At 44.5% G+C, this 9,853-nt stretch overlaps 1 long non-coding RNA gene across 1 annotated transcript; it reads left to right on the top strand.

The window, feature by feature from the left end:
* Positions 1–2,594: 2,594 nt before the first annotated feature.
* On the top strand, positions 2,595–6,053 carry LOC146345103 (uncharacterized). Its single transcript, XR_014792430.1, has 3 exons — positions 2,595–2,744; positions 4,438–4,613; positions 5,892–6,053. It is a non-coding gene; the product is annotated as an uncharacterized LOC146345103 (long non-coding RNA).
* Positions 6,054–9,853: the final 3,800 nt, after the last annotated feature.

Below are 9,853 nucleotides of genomic sequence, written 5' to 3'. Positions count from 1 at the left end.
GAGACATTGCAAATACTTAAAAGGGGTGAGTATGTGGAGAAAGGCTGTTAGACATAGAGAAGAATGACATAGTTTACAAGGCAGCCTTGCAAATAAAGCAAAGGTTACTAGCCTGCTCTGCCTTCAAAAAAAATTACTAGCCTGCTGTGGGCTGGCAGAGGAGGGATGAGAGATCTGTCCCTCCTGCAGCATCCCTTTGCGTTTCTATGTTGGATGCAGAGGAGGGGCACTTTGTTCCGATGGTGGGTACAGAGGAGGAACACGGTGTTCTTTCCCCCGCCTCCACCAGCTCTCTCACTCGCTTCCATGCCATTCCTTCTTGCCTGTAGTGACCAGGCTATTGCTTTAGAGAGAGAGAGCCAAAGATATCGGACCACTCAGGAGACAGCCAGGGACTGGGGTCTAGCACTCAGATGCCTGATGCAACTCTTGAAGGCTACTTGCATGAACAGGCCCCTATCTCTGAATTGGCCTGCCTGTTCAGTGTGGTACCTCTCATGGCATGAATCTCATGGCATGGTGGATTCTGAGCAGCCAGAGGCCTTACTGAGGGCTACTCCATAGGTCAACAGTGACTATTTATTTTTATTTATTACATTTATATCCCGCCTTTTTTCCTCCAAGTAACCCAAAGCAGCGTACATAATTCTTCTCTCCATTTCATCCTCACAACAACCACCCTATGAGGTTGGTTGGGCTGAGAGTCTGTGGCTGGCCCAAAATCACCCAGTGAGCTTCCATGGCTGAGTGGGGACTAGAACCCTGATCTCCCGACTGCCAGTCCAACACTCGAACCACTACACCACGCTATGTGGAGAACTTGGATAATTGTTACCCCATGGCAGCAGCTCCACTGGAAGCCTGTAACCTAAGTGAGCTGCTTGTCACACGGACTAACTTTATAACATGGACTGAGTTTATTTATTGCACATTCCTGTTTATTTACTGCATAGGAGTTTATTGCAGATTCCTGGAGGCGACCAGTGCTGGAACAGAGATTCCCTGTGTGCTAGGACCTCTCCATATACAGACCTAGTTTGCACCATTGAAGCTGGGGAAATAAGCTATGGTGGCTTATTTCCCCCTCTGTGCGTACAGGCTGTGCGCCGGGGGGATTAGCATAATTACCCTCAGCAGCGCAACTTGTCGTGTCATGCGAACCTGGCCAGGGTGGCTTATTGCCATGGGTAACAAGCCACCCAGAACCCATGGGCTGTTGTAGGGTTTGGGTGACTTGTTACCCACAGGAACAAGCTACCCTGGACGGGTTCGCACCACACAAGCTGCACTGCCAAGACTAATTATGCATGTGACCAGCATGCACAGCGTAGTTAACAAGCCACTGTGGCTTATTAACCATGCTGTGATTGTGTGAACTAGGTCACAGAATCACTTTCCAGCTGCCTTGAGGGCCCAATCACAGACAAACCAGGAAGGGTCTGATTTAAAGAGCAAAGGGACATGTAGAAAGGGGGGATGCTAAGCCCTTCTGCTTAATGATCTGCAGTCCTCCTTCCCCAGCTGCTTTTTCTCCCAGCTATGCCCGCTGATGGAAGGAGAAGTGACACTGGGAAACACGCTTTGGGGAGTTAAGCCATGGACAAGAAGAGGGTTCCGTGCCCCATCACCCACACTCACTTTTTGCTCCTGCAGCCAAGGTCCCCAATCCCCACTTCATTTATGATTGTGCCAGACTCTCATTTAGAGAGATGGGCCTGCTGCTCTCACATCTAATTTGGGCCATAAAGGAAAGGGGTTCCTTGCAGCCAGCCAGTTCTGTGTAACCACTAAGGCTGCCACATTTTGGACCAGCGGCAGCTTCTCAATGGTCTTCTCGGGCAGCCCCACGTAGAATGCATTCCAGAAATCCAGAGGTGAAGTTACTAGCACATGTGTGTCCCTGCACATGGCCAGAATTACACAAAAGCATTTTTGGTGACTTCAAAGGGGCTGCCCTGACATCGGAAGTGCCTTGAGGGAGAAGTATAAATGTTAGCTAACTTTGTTCCCTTCTCTCATTTCCTTCTTTCTTTCTTTCTTTATTTATTTTATATCTCACTGCTATGAGATTGAGGGTTGGGCAGGAGATGTTTAATAGGCCTGAAACCTGTGGGACAGCTCTGGCCAAGCCATGGGAACTAAAATGATTAGCTAAGTACAGGCAATAAGTTGCCATGGGAGCTAAGAAGCTCCAAGGAGCCTAGGAGATGACTCATATGATCCCCCCTCCTCTAGTCAGGGACAGGTGAAGGGAATGTACAGAGTGTTTCCAAAAGATGGACCCGATTTGAAATCTCTATATCTCTGCAACCACAAACCGCCCATGAATGAAACGCTTACCACTTGAAAGGGTGGGGCGTAGAGTTTCAAATGATTACCACTAGATGCCTCTCACAGCGCACAAACAGCACCGCCACGTTGGCACCTGCAGGTTCGACGTTTTCTAAATGACACACTGCCTCAACGTTGGATAGGCCGCACGGGACCCCAAGACTTGGCGCTACGCTCTTGGCCCCCAAGATCCACAGACATTACACCCTGCAACTTTTTCTTGTGGGGATACGACAAAGAACGTGTTTTTGTGCCACCATTAGTGACTAATCTGGATGACCGCAAAAACAGAATCACGGCAGCGGCGACTTCAGTGGAAGAAGACACTTTGAGAGGCATTTGGGGCGAATTCAACTATCGTCTCGATATTGTCCGTACAGCAGGTGGAGGGCACATACAGCATTTATAAAATGGTTAGTAAAACTTGATAACTCATTAAACCATTTGTAACTTTTGGTGTAATTGTAACATGTTGCCATCATGAAATATACTGCTTTGAAATTGGTTTCATCATTTTGAAACACCCTGTATATAAAGGAGACACTGCAGTTTGAGAGAGAGAGAGAGAGAGAGAGAGAGAGAGAATGAGATGACCATTGAGCTGTCTCAACATGTCATTGGCCCAACACATGTAAGAGGACAGACACTTGATTTGGTTTTCTCAATTGGGCAGGAGGATGGTGATCTGTAAGTCGGGGAATTAATATCTATCCCCTTGTCATAGTTGGATCACTTCCTATTGAGGTTTAGACTCTCAGCAGCCTTTCCCCTCTGCAAGGGTGGGGGACCTATTAAAATGGTCCACCCATGGAGGCGAATAGATTCCAATGGCTTCCAGAGGGCTCTGGGGGATTTTCCTGCTGATATGACTGGTGCTCCTGTCAAAGCCCACACTGCACTCAACATCTGGGGCCTTCCTCCAAATGCCACCTCCAAGGGAGTCTTGGAGGGTGGCAACAACAGAGAGGGCCTTTTCAGTGGTGGCCCCCCGACTGTGGCCACTGAGGTCCACCTGGCACCAACACTATCACCTTTTTGGTGCCAGGTTAAGGCTGCCCTATAATCCCAAGCCTTTAATGGCATATGATGGAGCATTTATGCCAGCTGTCTTTAACAGGTCTAGTATTTTATTGAAATTGCTTTTAGCTGTATAAACTGTTTTTAAATGTTGTATATTTATTTTTTTTATGCTGTATTTTATCTTGTGAATTGTTGTGAACCACCCAGAGAGCTATTGGGTGGAATAGAAATAGACAGACAGACAGACAGACAGACAGACAGATAGGGGGCGTTGCTTGTTCTCTCACTAGCCCATTAAACCAATTTCCATTCCTCTATTAAAAATGATTCTCCATGATCACAAAACCTTCCTGCATATTTCCCCTTATATTGCTGCAAGTAAAAGGGCTAGAAGGTTCTTTTAAAAAGAAAAGAAAGTTGAAACATCTAGGAAGGTGCTTGGGTTACCCTTAGGGGACAGGTCCTTACAGATCCTCCCGCTGGTGATAATGACCTTGGGCGGCAGCACGAAGGAGCATTATAAAGTCCATGCAACAACAACAACAACAACAATAAAATCCTGTGGGGAAAGAATGAAGGGGATGATTTATTATTTCTTCACTTCCTCTTTTATTACTTTTTTCAGGTGGCTAGTGTATGTGTGTGCACGTGTGCGCATTTTTCTTGCCCGATTTACTCATATACAGTTAAAGCTCCCCACTTAACACGTGAGGCTGGCACACAATATGTTCCAGATGCAGAAATACGAGTCTGACAGTCTTGAAACAGAACTATTTTATATTTAGTCTTTAATAAGCTCCTCTTTGTCCCAGAGAAAATAAGTCACGGCTGAATTTTTCTTTCTTCGCCGTCGGTATTTTGTACACCTGTTAGAGGATTTGGCATTTGAAAGCCTTTGTCGGTTGGGAGAGGTGGAATGAATTTTGCATCTAATGAGGTTTTGCTTACATCGCATATCCCTTTGGTAGTTTCTGTGTGCAGCTAGTCCCACTTTCCATAAAGCCATATAGATATTTGAGGGACTTGATGTCATTTATAAGTGTCGTGTTATTCTGACAGATATTTTTTTCCTTTTTCTTTCGCAAGAGTAACACAGATCGAGCCTTTTCTTGAATCGTCTGGGTTTAGGCCTCTCTGGAGAGAGTTAAATCTAATGCTACTACTCAGGGCAGAAAGAGTGGCCAATAGATTTTCCTGGATGGTTTCCACCACGGATTCAACCCAGACAAAGGCCATGAGTAGCTATCTGATTTTCCATTAAGGTAATTACTGATGTGATTGTTTGCAGAGAGGAGATGCACCATACATGTTTCCATTGGAAAAATGATAGTTGCAGAGAGATTATGCAAAGAACTGCACAGCAAAACCTTTTTGTAGTAAACACGACGTTTTACTGTCAGTCTGACAAAACACAGGGGTGATGCTATGCCTAATGATTCTTTACTGCCACCTACTGGCTTCTTCTAGATGACTGCAAATGTAGGAATATAAATAACATTCTTCAGGCTGGGGGTTCTGAGGACCAAACTAGACAAAGGTTGTGGTGAAATCCACCCACACACACCCCCGCTCCATTTTTTGCTTTCCTATTTGCAGGCACCAAAAATGGGAGAGCCAGTTATTTTTATTAGACAGTCAATTATTATTTTTCAGGCAGGCACAAAGCAGAATAAACTGCTGGAGAAAAGCTTACTAGAACTGCACAGCTCTTTGTTAAATTTATTTTTGCTATTTTTGTTTGTTGCTAGTGTGATTGCCACCTCTTTAGCAATTCTCTTACCAGTGGCCAGTGGCTGTCTGGTGCCATTTCCATCTCCTAGAAAGCCCCTGCAATGACCCAGTGCACCTTTGAAATGCCCCATACTTTTGAAAATTGCATGCCAGGTAGAGGAACAACAGGTGTAGCTTTCCCCACTGTTGCATTCCCATGCTAGATAGAACTGCACCATTGCACTGCTGTTTGTCATGCATTTTGGAAAAGCACAGGAACCCCGCAGCAATAAAAAAGTGACAACCTCTCAGATGAATAGCTGTTTCCCCTCCAGTCACTGCTGCTGCTGTGAGCCTTGCTTGCAGTCTATGCATGTTGAAGGGCTGCCTGGTTGCCAGTAGGGAGACAAGAGAAACATCTCATGATGATAGTAAGCAATGGGTAGGAGCTGGAACAGAATTTTGGTGACTAGGTGAAGCATTTCTTGTTGTTATCCCCGTAAAAAGAATGCGACCATTGAGGCATCCTACCACTCTGAATGCTGCAGCCAGGAAAACAGCTAGAAATAACATAATCTACAATGCTCTCAGTGTAGAGGTAGGGCTCATCCAAGTCTTAGGTTGGTCCCCATGCTCTGTCAAAGAGCAGTCAACCTAAGAGGCCAGCTTTTCAAGGTTATAGCTTATTTAAAATACAGAGGGCACATTAGCATCTCTTAGATTTCAACAGGAACATTTAGCATGTGTTTTAAGTCTCGTCCATCAAAATCCTTAAGACCTTAAAGGGCTTCACTTTGGCTGGATCATACTAATATCTTTATCTTCTATAGCTCTCTGTAGGCATTCATCCAGACCAGTATGACTGGAAGAGTTATGGGCTGGATCAACCACACCATCGTCTGCAAGAGCTAGATGTTCTTTGGATAGATGCTGTCCACACGCTGCATTAAAATAATTTTGCATAGCTGGATGGATATAAAAATGTGTTCCATATTATTTCTCTGTCTTTTTTTTTTAAGTGTATTCTCTAGTTCCTATCAGATTGTAGTTAAACATGAAAAACACATTACACTACTCTTAAGGACAAACAGTGCATCTTTGTTTTCTAACACTTAGTATATGCCACTGAAGCAGCTGCTATAATCTTCAAAACACTATACTGCTGTCCAATAGATAAAATATAAAAGGAATGATGTCACCGAACAATATGGCTTTTAAAGGTCTCGTGCCATGTGATATGAAGAGGGAGAGCAGGAAATAATTGACATAAGATGTGTTTAAGCAGTTACCTGCATAAGTACATTCACATATATCATGGTGGAAAACAGATTATGGTTCAACCAAGTTCAGAATTACACCTACAGATACATTGCCACTGCCAACTGTTTTTCCTGTGTTGCTCAACAGTAACAGCTTGTGTGTGTGTGTGTGTGTGTGTGTCAAAGCTTCCACTTAAGTGTATGCACATTTTAAATGTAAAAACACAAATATAAGCACTGAATGAATGGCATTAAAGGAATGTCACACTTGCAATTAAAACAAGGAGGAGAAGGAGACGGAGACGACAGGCTTGTTTTGATGCAATGTGTATTCAGAAAGCACTTGGCTATATAATGATAGGGTGGCTAATTGATTTGCCAAAAAATCTTCAGCAATCAACCACACTTATTCATCCACCCAGTAGGACATTTTAATGCACATGCACCATAGGATTATTGAACACTATGAGCCTTTCTACACGAAGCTTTTACTGGATGCTCGTGTTTCCTCACTCACAGTAGTTTGCAGGTCCTTTACAGAACGTTGTCATCCTCCAGGGACTCTCCCCTGCTTTGCAACAATTATCATGTTTGTTTGTTTTTCTTAATGGGGAAAGTCTAGTATTTTTTCTCAATCGAGTTATAGAACCCTTCTGTAATTAGGGATGTCAGAGTATTCCGCCATGGATCTCGGGGAGGCCGAATGCCAGCGCATTCGGCCCCCCGGAATCGGTGGTGGAACGGTCAGCCCCCCCGCCCCCCTGGGCGGACTTACCTGGGGCAGATCTTCCTGGCGGCGGCAGCTCTGGCGGCGGTTCGGCAGCAGCGGCTGGTCTTCTGACCAGCTGCTGCCGCCGCCGTTTCCAGTTAAAAAAAAAAAAAAATGTGATAGGCTACATAAAGATTTACGTAGCCTATCACGGCTGACTGCAGGGACACAAATGGCGGCAGCTACGGCCACCGCTATTTGCATCCCTGCTAGCCAGTGGCTGGATGTCCGGCTGCTGGCGGAGCTGGCTGGCGGCTCTGCAGAATCCCTGCAGGGCACAGCCGGCCGGCCAGGATTCCGGGGGGGGGGGAGGAACGGAGCACCTCCCCCCCATCCAGGATTCCGGGGGGAGGGACGGAGCGCCTCCCCCCCACCATCAACATAATCCGTGAAAGCTAAGTGCCTTTCCTACTTCCCTACCTATAATTGTGCAGTTCCACTATACCACAGTGCCATCTAGTGGTTGTGTAATGGAATATATAGAAAGGCAGAGAAAGAAAGAAAAAAAAACTCACATGTAAAGGTGCCGGCTTTAGTCGCGGAGCCCGGACAGAATCCAGAAGCAGAAGCTTCAGTAAAGGTGCGGGTTAAAAGCCTCATGTAGAAAAAGACCTTAGTCTCTTGCTGACCCCAGAATGGCCACAGATTTACCTAAACTCAAATAAGCTTGATTTGGGTTTTGAGACTGAACTCATAGTTCCTTCCTGGGCAGGGCTATCAGGTCTGTTTTTAGTGCACCTGAAAAGTATGTCAGATGGCCTCATACTATTATAAATCCATTTCAGCTAAGTGACCACCTCCTTTCTTATATTCTATAATCTGTAAGACAAGATAATGCTATTTAATCATATAACCTGTGTGTGAAGTTCAGTACACTGGCATTCTCTGGGCTTGCCCAACAACTATGGAATTCCTTTCCTGTGGAGAATGAGGGACGCTTCTCTCATGACATGGCAGGAAACCTGTGTATGCCACCAAGTGTACATTCGTATTGAATTACAGCCAGTCCCAGTTCTCTGGCAAGTGTTGTGTAATCCTTGAAAAGTAATCTGCAGTTACTAAGAGCCCCTAGTCGCTAAAATGTCCAATGAGGACCAGGGAGGCCGAATGTCCCACACAGCCGTTAAGCTCACTCAGTGGGCCAATCGCTTTCTTTCAACCTAAGCTACTTCGCAGGGTTGTTGTGAGGATAACATGGAGGGGAAGAGAACCTTCTATGCTTCCCTAAGCGCCTTAGGGGAAGGGTGGGATAAAAATGAAATAAATACATAGATTAACAGAGAAATCCTATACTCACGTTAGGCTGGGCTTGGAGAGACGTTGGCAGAACAGCTGCCAAATCCAGTTCCTGCTCAACCCAGGAGGGGAGGGGGGAAATGCTAAAAAAAATGAAAATGGGGAAATGACAGGCATCCCACTGCTATAAGTAGAAACTCTGCCACAGCCCACCAGTCAAGGCCTGTGATATCTGGATTCACACACCACATTTCTCTTAGTAAGCGCAAATTACTAATTCAGGTGGCTAAGGCTGTCTTCCTTATGAATACACCTGTTTAGTCAACAGTTTCAAGCCTCTTTGTATCTAACAAGAGTTAGAAAGAAAAAAGCTGCTAGGAAAATACATTTTTAGATGGCATCATAACTTTTACTGGAGCCCATATACTGAGCGGTAAGTAATTCATTATTTCCAGTTAGCCATTGATACATAACTCTGCCAGCTAAATCAGCCTGTATAGGAAGATTCAGGGTTTGCTGAACTGTGAAGAAATGTAATCTTCATTTAAAAAAAAAATGTGACTAAGGGACAAGTGCATAATTTCCCATTTTCTTTTTTCTTTTTTTTAAAAACCCTAGCCATTTGAACTATTTAAACCTCCAAAAATATGGTGATTGCAACAACATGCTTTCAGGAACTTAAACCCCAGCAAAGAGAGAGCTCATTTCTTTCTGCTGTGTGTCACTTTACCACGGCCTTTGCCAAACAAGGCAAGATGCCATTCATGCAGTTGTATGAAAGACTTTTAAAAACAGGTAAATAGCAACCATGGATGGTCTGATCTGAATTACGGTCCTGGTGGGGTGGGGGGTAAGGGTTTTTTAACCATTTGTTCCCCACTGCAGTCCAGATTGAGGTCCCTCTACCTATTTGCATTAGGGGAAAAACTCTCATTTGTGCCAATGGAAGTTTTTCTTCCAATGCAAGCAGCAGGCAAAGGGAAACTGGGAAAACAGTGGATGGCAAAGGGTTTAAAGCACCCCTTCTCCCCAACACCACGGTCCTGATCTGGATTGGCCCCTGCTCCTGCTATTTACTTTTTTTTCTTTCTTTTTAAGCTAACTGCTCGAATGGCGTCTCATTTAGTTTGGCCCTGAGCAGTAACTCACTCAGACGGCGCAGAATTTCCATCCACATAATGAAACAAAGCTAATCACAATTTAAAACAATGGTAGTAGCAACTATTTAAATATTCTCTCCTCTGCCCAGTACATCTCTTGTCTATTTCTCTGTAAGTTTGTAATCTTCACATACTTATATCCTTATGAACAACTTGGACCTAATTTCAAAGGTGCTTGACTTATTTTTCACTCGCCCATTCTGAGTATTTCCTTTAACTATTCTTCTTTTACTTGAATTCTTAGTCTAAACTTTAAACAAGCAAGGCAGGTTCTGCCAAATGCATTCTTACACACAAGCAATTTCCATTAACTCTAATCAGTGTTCCAAGAAGAAAATACATCCCCTCCTAGAGACACAAAAAAAATT

Source organism: Heloderma suspectum, chromosome 5 (genome assembly GCF_057233095.1).
Source record: "Heloderma suspectum isolate Gila_16-S chromosome 5, 16-S_ref, whole genome shotgun sequence".
Classification (NCBI taxonomy): domain Eukaryota; kingdom Metazoa; phylum Chordata; class Lepidosauria; order Squamata; family Helodermatidae; genus Heloderma; species Heloderma suspectum.
This window is presented reverse-complemented; position numbering and strand designations above follow the sequence as displayed.